The 20678-nt window shown below is 40.6% G+C and overlaps 1 protein-coding gene across 1 annotated transcript in view; it reads left to right on the top strand.

Moving 5' to 3' along the window:
• LOC108699933 (cilia- and flagella-associated protein 77) overlaps window positions 1-20678 on the top strand; it is a 65489-nt gene that overhangs the window by 11679 nt on the left and 33132 nt on the right. The window lies entirely within an intron of this gene.

The raw sequence follows: 20678 nt of genomic DNA, 5'->3' as shown, positions 1-20678 counted from the left end.
TAGTACAGGTTTAAATTAATGTCCACTGGGAAAAGAGATATTTCTATGCCTAATACATGCAGAATACAATAAAATTACTGTGAATCAAAGGAAACTGATAAATATTATTGTGCATTAAGATTGGTGGTCAGTATCTAAAACTTTATAGGCATAAGAAAGCAATGTGGAGACAGGTAGAAGAAATAAGAGGACCACTAGAGGGGACTTGTGATTGTGGTGGAGCTGCAGGTGCAAGCCCTACAACAGACACTTAATACTGTTGCCTAGGGCTGGGGGGGGGAACGACAAATTTTCAGTCCCTTTATCCACAGAAAATACAAAGTTCTAGCTGGGGCCGTGATGCAGTTTGGACACACAAGAGCCAAATGTATTGATCAGCCTGGTTTAGTGCACCTCTACTTGGACAAGCAAGCAGATCTAGACATATACACCCAGAATTACACTATGAACCTGCATCGTTTGGTAGGTGGTACCCACAGACTGAACTGACAAGGAAAACAAGGAAGTGACCTACAGTACTAGTCTCCCATGGGTTCCCATTACATGTAGTTTACCTATAAACCAAATCATGTGTCTGTTGTGAAAACTGACATTTACGTTGATAACCTCAACCTTTTTAAGCTCTTTATATTAATTCTTATACTACTCACACACAGTTCCCTGTATAACTCAGCTTGCAGCATTGTGCCTTTAAATGGTCACATAACCCCCCAGTGACTTCTTATATCCTTATCATTTACAATAGGGTGTGCATTAGCCCTTATAATACATGAGTAATACTCTGAGTTCCCTTTATAACTCAGCCTGCAGCCTTGTGCCTTTATATGGTCACAGAACCCCTCAGTGATATCCTTATCATATACAGTTGGGGGTACATTCTAGTTCTCTGACCTGTATTATGTCATATTTATTGGATCTAACATGTTATACCGATGCCTCCCTTAGACCCTACAGAAACCACAGAGCTCCCCTAGCCATATTATTGGTGAAGCTAAGTATTTGTTTCATGCTTGTAAAGTTTTGAATTCAAATCTTTTCCAGTAAGTTGATCTCCTTCTGTTCTACCAGATCCTTGTCACTTTCTCTCTTGTCCTTCTCCAGCGCACCGTGAACTCGTGTTGCTCAGAGAGAAAAGAAGGTTTAGAAAAAATAAAGCGGTAGGGGAGATCCAGACTTGTCGAACACATAACAATGTTATGCTTCAATTACAAGAGAATAGAGTGATTAAAAGCAGAGAGAGAGAGGTGTTGAGAAGTACACCCAAATAGCAGATTTTTCTTTCTGTAGGGGTCTCACCCCACCGGCCATGTTTGCATGGTCTGACAATTAGGCATTGTATTTATAAGCCAATACGGTCATCTATACAACAGCAGGAGGGCTCATTGTACTAGTTAAACCTATACAAGTGCACTAATTAAAGCAATCCTTTCTTGCCGTGTGACAGCTAATGAGAATGGGGGGGGGGTGTTAATGAAACAGTTGCCGTTGGGTTCACATTGTCTTTTTTTTTTCTTTTTAATATTAGTCTTTGATCTCCTGCTTCGGATATTTCTATTCAGGTTTAACCCTGTCATCCTTGCAAGATTACGTTTTGCCTATTAATGGGTTAAAGAAACAGGCAGCCTGGTGTTAGGCTTTGATATACCCCTTTAAGGAGGATCATCTGTTTAATTTTATTTTTCAATGCAGTAAAACCCCCATTTCACATTTTTCAGGGGGTCCAGGAAAAAAATGTGGTAAAATCCAGGAAAAGTCCAGAACTGTGTGCCTGTGAACTCTTATGCATTTTATATTGCTGGGACTACCAAAAAATGGTGTAAAATAAGGGAAAAACTTAAAAATGAGGGTATGTAAAATTGAGGCTGTTACACAACATGCTGGAATTTATTTTATATGCACCGATAATAATATAAACAACTTTTTATATAAACCACTAGATAGATGGTGATGTTGTAGCCTGCTGAAGAATGCCTTTGCCATGAGAAAACAATATGGCAGCTCCCTTTTCTAACTGTGGTTCTGTAGAGGATAAATGTAAATGGTACATTATAAGTTATGTATTTTTCATGGATATTGTGGTTAAGCTAATAGGCAGGTTTCACAATACAGCCAGTCCTGTGGCCAATCTGCGGCTCTTCTTCTGCCGATGCAACATGGAGCTGGCTGACATTGTGCAGGCTGTAAATTTCTAACTGCCAATGAACCATCAATAAACTGGCCAATATCTATAGTTAGTAGGTACATCAGACCACAAAGATCTGACCATGTCTGAGTGAACCTCAAGGTGTCCATACATGAGCACCTCCTGACCAAGCTGGCATCTTATAAACCTCTGCATGGTGCACTCCTATCTGTCTACCCAACCAAAATGTATTTGCTAGATTTAAAAAAAAACATTGGGTATTAACTGCAATGGCGCATTGATGTGGACTTCACCGATGGTTATCCATAGGCTTGCAATAGGTTGGATTCCTTGTCAAATGAGTGGATCTTAAGGTGTATGTCTTAGGTTTTCCTTGGGCAGGTGATATTGTTCCAGAAAATCCACTGCTTATATTCTGGGGCAGCCTAAGGGTACTTCGCTGATATAACCACCACCAAAGTGTCGTTATTAACGCCACCCCCACGGATTGCAAGGGTTTACAGCAAGATAGCCCGCACGCCAACATTACTTTAGAGATCATGAATAATCTCCTTTTTCAATTACATTTTTTTCATTTTATTTTATTACACCGACACATTTTTCCCCCCTCTTCTCCGGCGCATATTTGTTTTTGTTGTAAATCCCCCGATCTTCCATTTCTCCATCTCGTACCTGTGACTTGTTTTTATTGCCGATTGTATAATAGCTTTCCCCGCCATCCGCTCCACAAATCACAGGCACTGGCAACAAAAGGATGATCGGAGAGATTTGAAACTCATCTGGCTGGACGGTTTTTGCAGACTCCAAGGGTCAGATATTAATGTCTTTTTCACCTCGAGGGTTGAGTTTGGATGATGCCACTATCACCGGCAGATGTTTGATGCTATTTACAGATCTTAGGTCGCAGTGGCCTATTACAGTGCAATATTTATACTGTAGCATGTCACTGCCGGGCTCTTGAATGTCAGCCTTATAATAAATATTGCATTTGCTGGCAAACAGAATGACCCAGCGTAGAAGCACACTTTTTGCTGAGTCTCTCTGTAACCCCCTGCTCAGTCACTTTGAACAATGACTACCTCCTCGCCAATCCTTCTGTCCTCAAGTCAGCGCGGGAAATTATGGAAACAGAGGAAATCTAATTAGTATATTGCTGCTTGCACAAGCCTGAGATAAACCAAAATTAGGTCAAGAACATTAATATCTGTGTGAGGTGACCTTGTTTTTATCATCCCCTCTCATTCTTTATTTCATTTGCATTCCCCAATATTTTTCGGAGGCAGAAGTTCTTAATTTGGCCACCGTAAACGTGCGTAGAATTTGTTTCTCTTTCAATTAAACTGAGATTTACAATCTGTTGTCAACAGAGCCATAAAATATTAAAGAACACTCCAAAAAAATTAATCATTCTTAAGGTTTGAAATTTTTGTTGGGGAATTAACGCACCCCCCCTGTAGCAGACAAAAGTGGTATGGCTCATGGATGGAAAGTGTAAACACAACAAAATATTATTTTTATTTTTTGTTTTTTCCATATGCATGGTTTATTGGCATAAAATGAAAATTTTTGCTGGGCAATTAACACCCCCCCCCCCCCTTAGCCGACAAAAATGGTATGGCTCATGGATGGAATGTGTACAAATGCTACTACTTTGATTATTATTTTGTGTTTTCCATATGCATGGTTCATTGGCATAATTATTCTCATTATCCAGCTGAGTGTCATTAATGACCAATCAAAGCTTATGATGTCATGAGGGTGGACAGCCAGGTGTAAAACAGAATGTCCCTACTGTGGAGGCAAAATCTTTGTTTTAGTGGATTTTATACAGTACATTTTAACGGTCTTCATAAATATTTATCTTTGCAATATGCCTGGTGCCTTGTATAGTATGTTTTATTACTCTCTGGATATAGCACAATGTAACATCCAAACTCCAAAGATCATTTCATACATGGACTGGGGTTTTTTTAAAAAACATAGCGTAGATTCTGCAATGATATTAATATCAAGCACTGTTCTATATTTAAAGGCAAAATATAGGGTAACATATGCCTTCTCTAGGTTTATTTTGTGTGCTGTAATATATACCTCAAACTCAAATGACTTAAGAGGGCCGCCCGGCCGTATTAATATTAAGGGGGTAATTTATTAAAGTCCGAATGACTATACTTTTACTATAAAATCCAAATTTTTAGTGGGGGAATCTGATTTTGATAGTTTCTGTGGTCTGCGCTGGATTTACCCCCGAAAATCTGACTATTTCTGGCTTTTTGGGCAAAAATCTGAAAAATTCTGGCTTTTAGTGAAAAAGCCAGAAAAAAATCATACAATAGCAATTTTTCACTCTATTTTATCGAGTTTTTCGCCGATCCGATAAAATCTAGTTTTTTTTAATAGCAAATAAGGTCAAATTGTGGATTCTAGTTTGGTCAGACTTTTTTTAAATAAAATAATCAATAAAATTTGGGTTTTGATAAATAACCCCCCCCCCGCATTTGTGGAAAAATATATATTATTATCCCAAAACCAACACAAACAAATACAGGACAGAGATATTATACATGGAGTTAACCCTTTTTTTTTTTTTTTTCCTGCCATATTTTCTAAGGTATATTCAAAATTAAATTCTGTATCTTGTCCTGTGTTTTGGGGTATTATACATGAAATTGCTATGGCATTTATCCTACCATGTGTCCTTGGGTAAAATGTTCCTCAATCTGTAATTTTTGTTCTTTTTGGCTGAATTAAACACGGTTGAGGAGCATTTCTCTGGGTTTTTTTTTGTTTTTGGGAACTTATCATATGTCACATGAATTTTCTTGAGTGGGAGAAGTGCCTAAAAACATTACTCTTGCATTGTGCGAGGTTCCCATTAACATTAACAGTAAAAGAACTTGAGAATTCAACAACTCTTGAACAACAGAAAGATTTCCGTTTAGACAAACAACAAGGTGCTCGTTGGTTTAAATTCATCTTTGCCGGCTTGATATTCCAAAGTTTTTTTTTGTTGTTTGAAAATTTTAGAGACTTTTTCATCCAATTTTCAAGATAAAAATGTATTTTATTCTCACTACACATATTTAGGGGGAAGAAATGTATACATGTTAAAGGGTTAAATAAACTCTTTAATTTTATAGACAATATATTGTCTGTTTTTAAAATGAATTGAATCAATAAATACTGCATTTTACCTGCAGACAGAATGACCCATTGTAATATCACTCTTTTTGGTGTCTATCTGTAGCTCAATTTTAAGTTGGTTAAATTGGAGTTGATTAAATTGCATAATGCAATAAGTAATATAATTATCTATTATTGTTTTTTTTTTTAGTAACTGTATAACCTGAAATTGTAATTTACTATATATCAGTACATTTTTTTTTGAAGATAGTGTCCCTTTAAGATCAAATTGAAGATTCCTTTATATATAGTTATCATATTATTAGGTCCCTGACAAAGGAAGTAAGGGAAATCGAATAGACACAAATATGGGGTTAAATCAAACTGTGATTTTTGACAACCCCAGAGAAGCCATTGTCAATCTCATGGACTTCTAAAGAACCTGACCCACCAGTGGTGCGTGTTTTCTGGATAACCGAGAGCAGATCAATAAGAAGCACAAGTGAATCTGTCAGAATTTCCCATCCACTTATTGATCCATGCTTGTTCCTTTTGCAAATATCCTGGGAAGATACAGTGGTGTTCGGTCCCGTGAACTGGTTTGGAAACTGTTGAATCAGTCATTGACGAGAAATTACATCTAGTTATGAAGGACATCTAGTTATATGTTTCACTCTCATACCTAAACGTGTCACATGGTATATAGTCACTCTAGTGTCTTCTAAATATAAGAAACATCTCATATAACCTATTTGCTACAAGCCCCATCCTAGTAAGGAGGCTTAGCCTCCCCAAAAAGAGTCCATTCACTATACAGTATATATGCATATAGCTGGAAGACCTTCTTATGGAAGCCTCCCGAAACAAAAATCTCAGCTTCTTCTCCTGAGCTCCAAATACTTACACACTTAGGTGCAGATTTATGAAGGTTCGAATGGTAAATTCAAATTCGAATTTGTTTTGGTCAAAACGCACAAATTCGAATTTTAATTCACCAACTCGAATTTAAATTAGAATGTGAGATTTATCACACCTATACACTGGAAAATATTCTTATTCGAATATTCACCACCTAAAACCTGCGGAGTTAATTTACAAGTGGTCCGTTAAACCATTTAAATGTTTATTGCCTTCCTTACATTTAAGGAAAACTCTATTCAAATTCGATTAGAATTTTTGGGTAGTTTGTATTTGATTGAATATATACCTCAAATTCGAGTTGTGCGTACATTCGAATTTATTACAGTTAAAAAAAATTCACATAACGTCGAAATTCGACCTGTGATAAATCTGCCCCTTACATTCTGTTTCAATGTGCCTAATCAAAACTAGGGATACAACAAATCCAGGTTTCCGTTTGGGCAGTTCCTAAGCTGCACCAGATCCTACCTTATGCAACCTAAAAGTTGTGACCTTTAAAGCTCTGGACATCATAATGCAACTATTTGTTTTGCTCGCAATGTGTCTGTTTTTAAACATGTGTGTTGGGAATGGGCTGAATCTTTTCCAAAAATTATTGATTGGGTGCATCCCTAGTTAAAACAATACCTACTTATGAAGAACATATTATACCAGTGCTTCTCAGCCCATAGGACTAACCCCATGGGGAGAATTTGCAAGAAGGGGCTCAACCTGAAGACAGTTAGGTTAGGTGTAATTGCTCTTCTAGATATCCCTAAAACCCCAGTTAGAAGGCCAAATAAGGAGAACATTTTTTTACTGTCCTGTCTAAATGGTTAATACACCACTTTTTTTCCTATATCTGTACTTTTGTTATGAGTTATGGGGTCCCAAAAATGTCAACCAACCACTGCCCTATACAAATAAGATTTACACATTTGCAAAATACAATTAAATCAAGCGTTCTAATTCCAGACCTTCCATGATGTCCACACTTTGCCTCACCACCCAGTTCAGGTCATGTAAAGCAACGGTTTTATTTACAGAGAACCGTCCACCCTCTTCACACATGCCTTACTGAAATATTATCCTCATATTGTTCTTTCCCTTTTGGCTTGCTATATACCTACTTCTCCCCCACAGCCCCCATCTTCAGGCAGCAGAAACATGCTCATAAATTACGTTGCTAATAAGTAGGTTATGGAAAAAAGGAACTGGCGTAGCCGCAGCATCTCCTCCGTTGAAGAGCAAATAAAATAATATACGTGTAAGTTTATGCGAATTAAGAGGTATAATAAATTATCAAATTTTTTTTATACTTTCCAAACCAATTTAGCCGAGTGCAGCTGTTTTATGGGTTTGGGGGGGAGAAAGGAATAACCTATGATTTTCTGCGAGATACTTGGTAGGGTTTTTTCTCCCCAATTACCCAAGGGAGGGAGGGGGGATCTTTGGGAAGGATCATGCAGCTTGCTCAGCCTAAATGAACGCAGCAGCCAAACTGTAACCCATGACCAGATGCAAATCACCTGGCTCTTTAGAGCTAACAATAGACTTTGCTTTATTGTTCTGGCATTTAACAACCCAGAAGATAACAAATTAGGCCACCTGGGGAATCACTAGTATTTCTGGAACGCTGAGCACAGGCCCTTTTGAAGGCGGAAAAAAAATATAATAAAAAAAAAAGAATAATTTCCACCCCCCTTTGCTAACAAGTCTTGACCCGAAGCATTATTAATATGGCTAGTGATGAGACCCTAAATGTATCGTTTCAGATATCTCCTCGCGCTTCCTTTATTCATAATTTTTATTGTTTTGGATGGGTTCCGCCAGCCTTGTTTACACAAACGTCCTCCTCCATTTCTCATCTGAGTGTGAAGCTGATGAAAGAGAAGGTAAAGGGGAATGGTGCACTCCCGTTAGCGTTCTGTCAACCCTCAACCTTTGTTGTGCCTTGGTTGTAGCATGGAGGGATCAGCAGGTTCAACGCAAGACAGTGGCAGCTTGGATATGTTTTATGGTTTCATACGCTGTCCGCACTTAATGACCCCACCATCACCAGCCTCCCTTTTTAGAATTTAAGGATAATGGCAAACAAAGCCTTTGCTCTTCCAGCAGGGAGTGACCATCGCTGACCATGCTGCCTGCCATTGAAGTAAAGTGGCAGCACTAACATGCAATTGTTGTTTGCTTCAATGGCCATAAACATGAGTGGTGACGAGTTCCTCCACCACCACGTGCCGCATAATTGGGACTTTGTTTTGATCTAATGGGGGGGGGGGTGGAACCTGGTCAAATGACAGAAGGAGTCTGGTCTGACTTGGCTAAAGGTGGCCATACACGGCAGATTTAATTATATCTGCCAGTGTTTGGGGCCTTCCGATAGTCCTACCTGACCGATATCTGGCCAAAAATTGGCCAAATTTGATTTTCCCCTGCAGCCAAAGACTGCATTGGTTAGTTGATGTGGTCATCACCTCTTCCCATCTTTGTAATCCAATCTTTTGGCCCTAGGACTAATGATCAGATTAGCCCGGTATCACCCTGTCATTGGTGGAAATATCAGGATCTGCTATAGATCTTATAGTGTATGGCCACCTTTAGTTTCATATTACTCTAGACTTAATAAGCTGCTATAAATCCCCCAAACTAGCTACTGTATATAGGTCCAGATTTTGCGTATACTTTGGCCTATTTTGACCATATTTCCGAACCATGTGAGCGTGCATGACATGTCATGAAGCCATTAAAAGATGTCATTCTACAAACCTAGTGCATCGAAAATATGTGATGGATGGCCAAAGGCCAATTGGTATCTCCAGGAAATCTCCAGGCAGCAGTTTCGGTGGGGGCGGGGAGTCAGAATTATAAATAAACAGCTCAGGGCTCACATTTGGTACAGTATTTCGCAAAACCCAAAGATCATAGGTACATTTTTGCCATAAAGTAAGAAAGGGCTGCTGTCATTTTTTCACCTTAGCGTAGGAGTAAAGGCCATTAAAATGCCAGCCATGGGGCAACTCTACCCAAACCCTACTCTATCCCTGCTGGGTGTACTGTGCCTTTAAAAGTCCAAGACTGCGGTATTAAGTTTAACCCCATATTGGTTCTGCTCGGCTATCGACGCATTTCACCGCACTGCAGTTTCTTTTGTCTGCAAAGTCGTCCCAGTCTGCAAACTTTCCCTCTATGGTCGACAGCTGCAAGAGCCGCAGCTGCTCTCATGGCAAATAAAATTTTAACTTTATGAATTAAAATATTGATTTTCTTTTCTTTTTTTTAATTGTAACATTTGTAATTTTTTTCTCCTTTTTTTGCTTCTTATTCTTCAGGATCTTTCCCCAGCTGATTATGCCTCCCTTTCTCTCCTCACGTTGATGTATGAGTTTCACTGCAGAAATGGGGTTTATAAATCATTCTAATGTTAGTCAGTGCTACATGGTGCTTAGTGCTGGAAGAAATCTATTGCAGGTAACAGCCCCAGCAGGGAGGAAAACTCCATGCTCAGAGCTGACCGTGGCGACAGGTTACTGATAGTCTTTGGGTTTTTTATTCTTTACATATCGGCACACAAGCTCTGAGATTTGGAACCGCTGGGAGCTCTCAAGCAACCCACTCCCTAATATTTCACTTCTTCTCCTGCAAGGCCAACACAAGCAGCGTACAGGAGTGAGCAGGGAGGGGGTGCAAGTGGACTATAGGAAATGCACTGCCTTGTAAAATCCTGCCCATGTATTGTCAGCCTTTCTGGCTTTTACACTTTGTCTTAATCCAGGTGATGCATTTTATTATATGGGTTTATTGCAGTATTCTAGATATGATAAATAGCAGAGTGGGTCATCTTTAGCTGTGGCAGGGACGGGGGCTACATACACTATCCCACCCTACTATACCTGCTATCCCACAGTCACTCGCCCTTCCCAGAGACTATTATCCCACTGTTACTATAGGCACCATCTCTCCCTACTATACTTGCTATCCCACAGCCACACTCCCTTCCCAGGGACTCCCCATCTTCTTTCTACTGATTCCCAGCACATGCATCAGGCTGCTGTCACTTACTTGAGCTAAGGAACCCACTCACAATATACAGTTTACATATACTATTACATTCATGAAAGAATGATGTAACGTAATTTTCTGCTTGAAGATTTCCAATGACCCCTCTAAGGTTTGTTTCTCAGCAGAAGCCCAGTGCTCACTGAGTATGTGCAGTGTCACTGACACACAGAAGATGCATAATAAGCTGCAACATGCAGAGCTGCTGGGAACAGCTTTAAAGAACTGGATCATTACTATTATAGGGCTGCTGAACCTCTAGGCTGGAACACTAACTACAGTATATACTATACAACATTTCTAGCCAGATTGTTTCTAGGCTTCAGTTCTGCTTACATTTGCTTTGAATTATATTAGAAATGTGCTTAATACACACTGAAAAACTGAATTCATGATACTTTCCCTTTAATAAACAGACTTATAGGTTCCAAGGGTTCAGATAAATCTAATATTGAATACTTAACCCCTGCACCTAACCCCTATTGTAGTATAATACGAAATGGAGCAGCCCTGGCCGCAGCCTAGAACAATCTCTTGCAATGTTAATAAATTTAATTTATGCTTATTCTGTAAATATAAAGATCCCTCTTTCAGCTGGCTTGGTCGTATATCTGTACCAGCCACAGTTGGAATTGAGCTTGAGATTCCCCCTCTCCATTCCCCAGCGATGGAAAAGGGAAGGGGGTAAAAAATATCCTGAAAATCTTCCAATTCTTTGCTCATTTGTAGTTGCTGAGCATTTGCAGGGTTTACCAAGACACATGCTCCCAATTAGTTGCTCCTCTTAATTTAAATGCCTCATAAATTATCTCCCGTGCATGAGGATTATCACTTCATAATGCGAGTTAGCATTTAAATAAATAGCTGCGATGTAGGAAATTAGAGAGGTTTAGAGTCCCAGGCAGCTCTGTAATGAAGGGAAATATTACAGCAGCTGAGCCACTGACAGGAACCAGAATATTCAGCATTTTATGTGCCGTCTTTAAGTCTACAGGTAAAGTAAAACATATCTGGAGGCTTATTTTTATCTTTGCATCCCTTCAGTACAAGGCAGGGAAGGCAGCCACGGAACACTTACAGCTGAGTGATCTGTAGGCAGTGATATGGGCCCTCGGTTAGGAAAGAAAGGCTTCAGGGCTTTAAAGAGAAATAAGCTGTATTCCTTCTCTGTATATTTGTATTTATACATATGTAAGCGAGGTGCCATATTGTTTTCCTTAGACAGTATGAGGGTATAGCTTATTGTGTGCCCAGAACATTCCTTCTCTGTAAAGTGATAATATGCATGCAATGTCAAACACAAGTATTGCTTCCAGTGTCCCTGTACTGTAGATGGATACAGCTAGGTGTTTTTAAGGAGTATGCGGCCATGCTCTTAAAGGGCCAGAACCCTAATATCCTTAATTGTGCCAGTTTATGTTGGATGCCATTCCGCCAGCTCTATTTAGTATGATTGGTACCAGGAGCCGTGTCATGAATGCAAGTAGACCAATCTACATCTCCATCATATATATGATTATAAATATATCTTGAGCAGATTTGTCAGATGTCCCTGCACCTCTCTAGGGAATAAAGCAGCTTCAATGGGGGTGGGGGGGGGGACAGGCTCAGTGGGGTAAGCATTATGGATAGTCCCCAGACTGCACACCCAACCCAGTTAATGTCGTTCCTGCATGGAGGTGTCAAAGGGCAGGACAAAACAAGGTTGTTAAACCACAGGAGCAGCCCCTTGAAACTGACAGTAACAGACTATCTGCCTGTTCATTCAATCATTAGTGAGCTGAATGGGGAGTGGGTGCAGACAGACAGAAGGTTAATGGCACAGCCACTAAAACCGTCTTCCTTGTCTGTTCAGGATTAAAGCCATTGATTTTTCACTCTCCCTCTTTATTTAACCCCATGGACAATTACAGAGTGTTCTTTGATTTTCTGAACTTGTAGAGGGCTTTGCAACTTGTCCTTCTTTAAGACTATGGGAGTGAGAAATGCACAAAAGTTGCTAATTTTTACTGGGTTTTTTTACCCAAAATGCACCATTATTTCCCAGAATAGATTTGTATTAAAATAAGCAAAGATGCACCGAATCCAGGATTCGGTTCGGGATTCGGGCTTTTTCAGCAGGATTCGGATTCGACCGAATCCTTGTGCCTGGCCGAACCAAATCCGAATTTGCATATGCAAATTGGGGGCAGGACGGGAAATCACTGGACTTTTCATCCCAAAACAAAGACGTAAACATTTTCTCCATTTTTTCCTTTCCTGTCCCTAACTTGCATATGCAAATTAGGATTCAGATTAAATTCGGTATTTGGCCGAATCTTCCACTAAGGATTCAGGGATTCGGCAGAATCCAAAATACTGGATTCGGTGCATCGCTAGAATGGAGCTTTGCTGACAGGGTTGCCATAAGGTATCATGGAGCCCTGTACAAGATGCCCAATCTTCCTTGAACACATCATTGCAGCCAATTATGAAAATTATTCCCGATTTCAAGTTAAATTTTACTCCCTTTAGTTTGGCTGCCAAATCATACCTTGTTTATCCTTTAAGTTCCTTCCTCATAATAAGCAGTGGCAGGAGATCTCCTTTTTTAAATCAAGGTTTAAGTCAATATAGTTGCTCCAAATTATTGTAATCTTCTTAGTGGGGATTAGAGTTGATTTCTTTGGGGAATAGGTGCGGTGTGTTGTCGCTTCTCAGGGCTGCTTAGATCTGCTTAGTACAAAAAGTACAACTGTAATCACTAGAGCAGGTGCCATGGAGCGTTTGCCTAGATTGCTTATGTGCCACGTTGGCAAACAGGTAGGGAAATGCAATTTATTTACTGAATCAGACTTCAAGAGGATCAGCCATTATTATCCGCGCTCCACCTTCAGAGTTTCTCCTATATAGACGAATGAGGATCAGCAAGTGGCCAGTTTAAGGGACCCCCTTTATGGTTCAATATCGCCAGTGGGGTAGCGGTATACTCCCATGTTTGACTCCCCCTCCCAGGTTTTAGCATAATCCTAACTTTGGGGTTGTGAAAGTAGCTTTCCAGAAAGAGGGTGGGAGCTGGGACATCCTGGGCCCACTGGGGCTGACTTAAAGGGCCCAGCTTGTTCTCCTGGTAGATTTTACATCCCTTTCAGACTATGATTAGGGACAGAGGATGGTAAGGGCAGGGATAAGAGATGGTCTGTGCCAGTAGATCGGACATTCCGGTTGGTGGAACGGCCTGGGTCGCATGATCCATGAAGAGCATGTTTTTTTTCCCACTGGCTGTACACATTGTTTTTACTACAGGAACTAATAAAAGTTCATAAGGGGACCTGGCTGGCCGTAGGGAAATGTTAAAAAGCACAGGATCCACACTAGATAAAAGATATGTTCTGAAGAATCCCATTGTATACTACAGAGCTTATCTGTTATCTACTGTGTATCCTGTGCCTTTGCTTCTTTTTCAGCTTTGAATGGCTGCCCCCATGGCTACACAGCAGCTTGTTTTTAGAAACTATAGTAGTACTCTATAATCTATAGTAGTACTTACTGTTATCTACTGTGTATTCAGTGCTTGAATGGCTGCCCCATGGCTACACAGCAGCTTGTTTATATAAACTATAGTTGTTTTTCTAAAGCAAACATACCAGTTTTGCCAGTGCAGGGCACCAGTACATTATATTGTCATTCCTTTAAAACACTTTAATTTTTTGGTGTTGCTGTTCCTTTAAATTCATATCCCCTATTTGGCAGCAACCATAGGGTTGTTATAGTATAGAGGGTCATCTCCTCCTATACCATTAAAGCAGTTAGTGTTTATGGAGGCACACTGGTTAGCATTGCTGCCTTGTGTTTTGCTCTCAATTCTGACCTCTGTCCAAAACAGACTGGTGGTTTGAACTGAAAAATAGTCATGTTTTAGAATCGCCAGTTTAACCTTGCCATGCCCACATGCTCCACCATCCAGACACAAGTGTGGCCCATCAATATAAAGCCGAACCAGATGGTACCGAAGGCTCATCACAGACCCGTTATTGGAACCAGCTGTACAACGTTTAGCTCTAGAACTAAAGCAATTCTTTCAGCCTCAGAACCTCGCAGAACGGACATAGTCTGCAAAACTTGTCTCCGAATCCAGCAATGACTTAATTTGGTGTAATTAAATCGCCTTGAATTAGGAGCTTCATTTAATGAGATGCAGCCCGTAGACGGGAACAAGCATTGTGTTTTTCTTTTCCTAAATGCCAGCATAATATTTAGCTGTTTATTCCTATGGTAATTAAGCTGTTTCCTTGCGCCCGTCACCTAGGGCATGTGACAGCGAAAAACGGCACGTTAATGCAAACTGTCACATCATCTTAAAGGGATTGCTCTGCTGAAATGTTCTCATTTATTCCATGCTATTACTTTGGGGTGTTACTTGGGGGCATCTTCCAGGCATCTAGGGGCATCTCATACTTGTGATTGAAAGCTAGAGCACATTCCATATGGCTGTTTAATATGCATACATGATCCTTCAATCAGGACGTTATGTTTTTTTCTGCCCAGCTCCCTGTTCTGCGGTTCCACAGAGTAGGTCTTTAGCATAGTTGGACTGGCCCACAGGGATACCAGGAAAACTCCTGACAGGCCCAGTTGTCAGTGGGCCCTCCTGCTTAAAAACATTTGGCATATTTCATGGCCTTTTCCTATTTCTATGAGAACAAAGATAAACAGATTATAGCATGTAAAGAAAAGAGACTAGCAGAATAGAGGTTGTGTGAGGAGAGGAATTATAATAGTGCTGAGAGTGGGCCACTGATCTAAGGTTTTTGGTGGGCCCCTGGTGTCCCAGTGTTAGTCTACTAATACCTCAGCCTCAGCTTGGTACAATCCAATGCCCCCTCTGTCTACCTAACTCCTTCATGGTTGTACCTTATCCCTGCTCTTGGCTGAAAGTAATCAAACCTGAAACTAAGTGGCAAATAAATCTCCCCATCGGATGTGCTCCTCAGCAGGATCATGTAAATGCAAATGAAGAGCTTGGTTTCAAGCTGTCGTGGGAGGAAAGATGGCCGTGCGTTGGCAGCACAATGCCTCTCCCCTCAAATCACTGGAAACTGGCAAACTCTGCGGCAGCACCCGCGTTACTTTCATCAGTCTTTCATTATTATCATTATCATGCAGCCGACTTAAGAGGTTTCCCTAAGGCTTCAGCATCTGGAGCAATACAGTCACCCCTACTTACTGCATTGCCTCTACAATCCTCCTGTATGGGTGTTCATTATTTACGGTATATGCCTATTTAATCTCAATAATGTTTCTGCATGCAATTTTGATTGGTACGGGGCTATATATATTACTAAATAATTAAATATTTTTGTAAAAGTATATATTTTAAAACTTATAGAGTTGATTTTGCGAGCCTTGCAAGATTTCTTACTCTGGTAAATAATCCTGATGGGCTCAAAATCTTGCAGCAATGTTGGATCCCTGGACACCTTGACAGAATGCTCTGTTATACAGAATGTCAGCCATAAAGCAGGACTGGTCTGCTGCTTCCAATGGGGATCAGATGGGATCTGTGCAGGCACTGGGACAGACAGCTAGAATCTCAGCCATAAAGCAAGGCAGGACTGCTGCTTCCAATGGGGATCAGATAGGATCTGTACAGTAGTTATGTGCCGACCCAAACCTGCCCTCCCTGCGCCCGCCCACGGCTGTCTTCCGGGTTCCTTTTATAGCCCAGCGATGATGTCACAAAAGGGGCGGGGCTAGCAGGATGTACACTGTAAGTTGGCGGGTGTTGCGAGCAGGAACAAGAGCTCGACCAGGCCCAGCCTGCCAAACGCAAATGGGGATGCGAGGTCCGCCCGAACCCGACAGACCCGCGAGTATCAGGTCGGCCGGCACATCACTACTGTGCAACCACTGGGACAGAATGCTCTGTTATACAGATAGCTAGAATGTTAGCCATAAAGCAGGACAGGACTGCTGCTTCAATTGGGGATCAGATAGGATCTGTGCAGCCACTGGGACAGGATGCTCTATTATACAGATAGCTAGAATCTCAGCTGCCATAAAGCAGGACAGGACTGCTGCTTCCAATGGGGGATCAGATAGGGTCTGTGCAGCCACTGGGACAGAATACTATGTTATACATATAGCTTGAATCTCAGCTGCCATAAAGAAGGGCAGGGCTGCTGCTTCCAATGGAGATCAGATAGGATACGTGCAGTTACTGGGACAGAATGCTCATTATACAGATAGCTAGAATGCCAGCCATAAAGCAGGGCAGGACTGCTGCTTCCAGCGGGGATCAGATAGGATCTGTGCAACCACTGTGACACGATGTTGCTTGTGTGGGGCAGCACTGAGCTTCTTTCATTGACAACCACTGCATACCAAACACTCTACGGCCCTTTCTCAAATGGTAGCAGTCAATAAAGACTCTCTGCAGTTTGCCCAGCAGTGCAAATACCCTGTGTGCTTTAGCCCTTTATCAGAGTGTGGTGTTTGCAATAAGTGTATAGAGAAAGGTGAAGCAAAGCTGGCTTTAATTAGAGCTATGAGTGAGGGGAGCACCACAATGACATTTAATGAGGTATAATAAAGCTGTGTGTTTATGGGGACAGATGTCATACTGCTCTGTATTCCACCCAAATCGCTGGGTGTCGAGGGATGTCAAAATGATTGTTTAGCTGTTATTCAAACCAAGAAGCTGCTCCAGGTTTCCTGTTGTAAAGTAGCTGCAAATGACTCTAATAAGAAGCCTGTTCCCTCACCAGAAGGGAAAACAGCTCATCATTATTATACAGGTAGAGGATCCGTTATCCGGAAACTTGTTATCCATAAAGCTCTGAATTATGGAAAGGCCGTCTCCCATAGACTCCATTATATTCAAATAATCCAAATTTTAAAAAATGATTTCCTTTTTCACTGTAATAATAACGCTTGTACTTGATGCCAACTAAGATATACCGTAATTAATCCTTATTGGAGGCAAAACCAGCCTATTCGGTTTTTTTAATGTTTACATGATTTTCTAGTAGACTGGTATGAAGATCTAAATTATGGAAAGATCCCATACCTTAGCACCGACATATTCTGCAGCACATTACAGAGATTATACATCATCCCCTGTCCCAGTGGAGCTTGCAATCTAAAGTTCCTAACACAGTGACACAATTGGGGCAGTTTTATCAGAAGCCAATTAACCAACCTGTATGTATTCGGAGTATCGGAGGAGCATATGACCTCCCTGTAGAAGATTCATTTCAAATCCCACCCCCCTCATTATGATCACTTTTTATGTAAATAAACATTGATTTTATAATGATATAATTCATAGTATTTATTTCAAAGAACCCAGACATTAAAGTTATAGAAGATTTTGTAACATCAGACCTGTCTAAAATGCAGTAGAAATGCAACTGGGGGAAGCTGTTTTTCTGTGCACACCACTTACTGGCAGGAAACAGTTCTTTTGTTTTTTTTAACTCAGCAGGAAGTGTGTGGTGCACAAGAAATTGACTACCCTTCCCCATCTCCCAGTATACAGGAGAAAACCGTGTGTATATATATATATATATATAGATCAAAGGATCTATAAAAGTAGGGTAATTACAGCATATATTTGCATCTTCTTTTCCTCCCTATTTCCTATGCAGCTATTCAAATATTTGCACTTTTATGAATAAATTATCAAGCTACTAAACAGACTTTTCCATAACAGAGCAACTTGTGTTTGTGTTTGTGCTCCCTTAAGGCCTTATTACCATTAGATGTGATAATAGTTTCTTATATTCTGTAATTATGAATACCCAGGGATGGCAGATTTGTAGCTTGTGGAAGCCAAATTAACTGCCAGCCGAGCCCCATCCGCCTATTTAAAGGGGAACTAATTATGTTTTCTGTAGCCCACAGTAAATACACGGTGTGTGGGGGGGGTTATATCTTAAGATAGGTGCAATTAAAAGGTTGCAGTTTAATAAATGCATGTCATTTTTCAACTGACTATGTTACATAATGTAATGCTCTGTTATACAGATAACTAGAATGTTAGCCATAAAGCAGGGCAGGACTGCTGCTTCCAATGGGGATCAGATAGGATCGGTGCAGCCACTGGGACAGAATGCTCTGTTATACAGATAGCTAAATTCTCAGCTGCCACGAAGTAGGGCAGGACTGCTGCTTCCAATGGGGATCAGATAGAATCTGTTTAGCCACTGGGACAGAATGCTCTGTTTTACAGATAGATAGAATCTCAGCCATAAAGCAGGACAGAACTGCTTGTTCCAATTAGGATCAGATAGGATCTGTGCTCTGATATATATTATTACTAGAAACTAGAAAGCATAGAAGTGAAGACATAAGTAAATCACTTTTTCTCAAACATACTCCCAACTGACTTAATATCACTCCGATACAGTGTCAATAGTTTAACAGTATCATCCCTTTTAAATAAATGTCCTGCACCAACAAATTATTATAGGCGGGAGGGAGATTTTATGAAAGATTTTTTTGCATTTTCTTCCCCCAGAGATGAATTACAAATGAGGGAGATGCGTTTTGACGTAATTGGTGAATGGCAAGGATCCCAGAGAGGGTTTCTGCTTGCCGATCCTGCAAAGCCACACTCATTTAGCTCATAAAGGAGTCTCACCCAATGGTAGGGGACATCAAAGCCTTCACAGAACTCTTTGGAGGTTGACTCATTAAATCGAGCCAGGCCATTATTAATTCATCTGATCCCAAGCCGGGGAAAATCTCCAGCAATTTGACCACTCTCTTTCTCAACATGAAAGGAGGAAAACATGATGTGTCCCGTATGGTCCGGGGACAATGCTGATCCCCCCAAAGGTCTCACCATGGAGATCTAGTATAAAGAGTTGCTTTTAATCCTACAGACAGAGCACAAGGCTGACACACAGCGGCACACAAAGAGCAGTTCATCTCACAACTACACACACAAAGCAGTGCAACGATTGTGTCCTTGTTGTGCTTGTTTGCTTTGGAGATTTTCAGTCTTCAAACAGCAGTGTTGGGAGATTGGGCGCTATTGTTGCATTGATCAGTAGCATATTATTGGGTGCTCCCACGGAGCATTAGATGGTCATCGCCCACATGCTCACACTCAATTTAGCTCCCATTTACTCTCATTCATTCCATCTCTATTATATGCCGGATTTATTGTGCTGTGGCCTTTGTTTGTGTTACGGAATCTGCACTTTCATTGAGTCGCTACATGAAAGAGCACATTTTTATATTGTCCTTTAAAGGGACACAACTGTTGATCGTGAATCATCTTCTTTTGAAAAAGATGGTGTTGTTTATTGTGTACCCAGAACATTCCATATTTGTATTTATACATATGGGAGGTGCGATATTGTTTCCCTTAGACAGTACAGTATGAGGGTATAGCATATTGTGTGCCCAGAACATTCTCTTCTCTGTATATTTGTATTTACACAGTACAAGGATGAGATCATTATCTGTAAACCTGTTATCCAGAAAGCTCTGAATTACGGAATGCCTGTCTCCCATAGACTCCATATTATCCAAATAATCCAAATGTTTAAAAAGGATTTCCTTTTTCTCTGTAATAATAAAACAGTAGCTTGTACTTGATAAAAACTAAGATATAATTAATCCTTATTGGAAACAAAATCAGCCTATTGGGTTGATTTAATGTTTATATGATTTTATAGTAGACTTAAGGTTTGAAGAGTCAAATTAAAGAAAGATCCCTTATCTGGAAAACCCCAGGTCCAGAGCATTGTGGATAACTACCATACCTGTACATGTGAGTGGGAGCTGCCATATTCAGCTTTCTTTGTCAATGGCCCCCTATGCTGAAAACCTTACAGTCTAACAGGTCAGAGTCTCAGCTTTGCCACTTATTGTACCATGTGATGGGAAGTAAATAACATCCTCCTGATCTGTAAGTAAGATGCTGATTCCCTGTGAGGCTGCCATTTCTCTCGCTGGGCATGTGACAGCCGGTGCATACATTATATAGCTACGGCTCTTACAGGGAACACTAATTGGGCCTATTTAAAATAACACTCGTCCTGGAAGCTCACAGTTTTACCTAATTAGGGGCATGAAACGCAACACTTTACATGTATAATCGCAGATCTGGAGCGGCATCTCCTGCGCTCATCAAGAGCGAGTCAGACAATGGCAGAGGGAACGCCATTATAATATCCAGTATGGCTGCAGCTGCACAGTGTCGTTTGGGCTTTGGGTGAACTAGAACTCTCAGCAGCCATTGTGTGTGGCGGACAATAAAAGTGTAGTAAGGGAATCTGCATATGGGGTGGGTAAGGAGAGGCCAATTTAAAGGGGTGGTTCACCTTTAAGTTAACTTTTAGTATGTTATAGATTGGCTCATTCTAAGCAACTTTTCAATTGGTCTTGCAAATTATTTGCCTTTTTCTGACTCTTTCCAGCTTTCAAATGGGGGTGACTGACCCCAAATAGTAAATAAATG

Source organism: Xenopus laevis, chromosome 8S (genome assembly GCF_017654675.1).
Source record: "Xenopus laevis strain J_2021 chromosome 8S, Xenopus_laevis_v10.1, whole genome shotgun sequence".
NCBI lineage: Eukaryota > Metazoa > Chordata > Amphibia > Anura > Pipidae > Xenopus > Xenopus laevis.
Note: the sequence above shows the minus strand (reverse complement) of the source record. Positions and strands in the feature narration are given on the sequence as shown.